The sequence below is a fragment of the Palaemon carinicauda genome, chromosome 6 (assembly GCF_036898095.1).
Source record: "Palaemon carinicauda isolate YSFRI2023 chromosome 6, ASM3689809v2, whole genome shotgun sequence".
Classification (NCBI taxonomy): domain Eukaryota; kingdom Metazoa; phylum Arthropoda; class Malacostraca; order Decapoda; family Palaemonidae; genus Palaemon; species Palaemon carinicauda.
Genome location: NC_090730.1, coordinates 170,324,377 through 170,327,035, shown reverse-complemented (window position 1 = coordinate 170,327,035; position 2,659 = coordinate 170,324,377). Strand labels below are relative to the sequence as shown.

At 34.0% G+C, this 2,659-nt stretch overlaps 1 pseudogene; it reads left to right on the top strand.

Annotated features, from left to right (window-relative positions):
* Positions 1-241: 241 nt before the first annotated feature.
* LOC137643346 (chitin synthase chs-2-like) overlaps positions 242-2,659 on the top strand; it is a 38,074-nt pseudogene continuing 35,656 nt past the window's right edge.

Below are 2,659 nucleotides of genomic sequence, written 5' to 3'. Positions count from 1 at the left end.
AGATGGCCAGTAGTAAACTGGGACATCTTGCCAGTTCCTCCTTGTTGGATTCTGCCTGAAATGTTGAATGCTCCTACAAAACTTTTATTCATTTTGAATTGCTCTCAAAAATCTATATGATAGATGACTAGATTCGTATTCTTTTGTCAGGTATAATATTAAAAACGTAAATTTTCCCTCAAACGATTCCCTGGGACCCTTTTGGATCGGGAATCTTTTTGGAGACACCGGAAAGACAAGAATGATTCTTGAAGACTCTGGAGACAATTTCGTTGACTCCGAGAGAAATCCTGAGCTCCTTGGGGAGGGAAATTCCCCCGGCGAGAAGGGGTGGGGGTGGGGGGGAGGTGGGGGAGGAAATCCTCTTTCTTTCGTTATCGATTTAAGAAACTCTGTCGTATGATTCTCCCTTCTTTCCTTCGGAACATTAAAATATCTCCGCCATTGAACAATCTCTTTTCATCTTTTCCAAGGAGAAATTCTCGGAAAACTTTTACCGAAAATAGATGAAATATAAAAGATTTATCAACTTCAAAAGTTAAATTCACTAATAGATTTTAATGTAATTTTAATGTGCAACAAATGAAGTCTTTTAAATTGATATAGAGTTTCTCTAAATTAAAAAAAAAAATGACATTTTTTTCAGCTCTTTAGAAACCGAACCGTCTTGGCTTAGCTTCGCTGAGAAATCTCGGAAGCCGGAAAAAATCTTTTTCGTTTAGAGTAAATTTCACACAAATCTCATATTCCATTATTGTTGTTGTTTTTGTTGTTGTTGTTGTTGTTGTCGTCTTAAGATTGGGTACATAATCTGTAAACATTAAGAGCATTATATATATATATATATATATATATATATATATATATATATATATATATATATATATATATATATATATATACTGTATATATACATAGTAAGTACTAGGAAAATCGAGACATCAACTAATTTAATATGGTAAATCTTCAATTATTATTATTATTATTATTATTATTATTATTATTACTACATACACTTTTCTCGTCATAATTTTAACCTTACGAGATTACCCATGCCATTATAAGAGTCATAATATTTTGTTTTGTCAACATTCCCTGGTGATCTCCTTGAGGTGTGGGCTGATACACATGTTGGCTGAAGATGAGATCATTGAAACAGAACTCTATATAAAGGGTTTTGCTCCAAAATAGTTAGTGCCACGTGTAAGCAAAATTACACACACACACACACACACACACACACACACACACACACACACACACACACATATATATATATATATATATATATATATATATATATATATATATATATATATATATATATATATATATATATATGTATAGATAGATAGATAGATAGATAAATATTGAAGTATAAGTGGGCTTATTCTAGGTTTTGCTAGCCTACATAAGTAGGGGAAAAATATAAAGACCTTTGGCATATTCTGTTTTACTCATTGCTTTTAAATTCTCTTTCTGATCCATTAATCTTATTGTTTGAAAATACGTGGGACTTACTTAATGAAGTAAAATTATCACCGAAGAAATTCTTTATTCTGGCCTTTTTAAACATAATGGAAATCGAACTAGGCCTACAACACCCATTTATAAAGTGTATCTGTCCTCCTTTCTGGTTGTTCACTCCGCAAAATAAGTTTGCGGGCACTCTATCGCCTTATAGATAGGTGCAAAGCTTCTAAGCTTATTCTTATTATTGCAATTAAGCTTATTTTACCTGTACCATAACTAAATTATTAATGAATTTCTCAATATTTACTTGTATAAAATTCTACCGTGAAATCAGCTAGGATAGCACCTTGCTATCATCAGTTTTGGCAACGTACTGTGGTCAGTTTAGACTTTTCAAATTATTTCATGTGCATTGTCCTACTTATAAATTCAACTAGATCCATGCTAGGATTTTGCAACGTACCTATACCTATGTCTAGTTTCACTAACTGTCCTAAATTTAATTGTACTTTTCAATTAAGTAGCCATTCCTCCAACAGGTCTTCTGTCCTAATATTGCTTGTAGTTTCCAACCAAGTAGCCAATCCTCCAACGGGTCTTCTGTCATATTTTGCTAGTACTTTTCATTTAAGTAGCCATTCCTCCAACAGGTCTTCTGTCCTAATATTGCTTCTAGTTTCCAACCAAGTAGCCAATCCTCCAACGGGTCTTCTGTCATATTTTGCTAGTACTTTTCATTTAAGTAGCCATTCCTCCACCAGGTCTTCTGTCCTAATATTGCTTGTAGTTTCCAACCAATTAGCCAATCCTCCAACGGGTCTTCTGTCATATTTTGCTAGTACTTTTCAATTAAGTAGCCATTCCTCCAACAGGTCTTCTGTCCTAATATTGCTTCTAGTTTCCAACCAAGTAGCCAATCCTCCAACGGGTCTTCTGTCATATTTTGCTAGTACTTTTCAATTAAGTAGCCATTCCTCCAACAGGTCTTCTGTCCTAATATTGCTTCTAGTTTCCAACCAAGTAGCCAATCCTCCAACGGGTCTTCTGTCATATTTTGCTAGTACTTTTCATTTAAGTAGCCATTCCTCCACCAGGTCTTCTGTCCTAATATTGCTTGTAGTTTCCAACCAATTAGCCAATCCTCCAACGGGTCTTCTGTCATATTTTGCTAGTACTTTTCATTTAA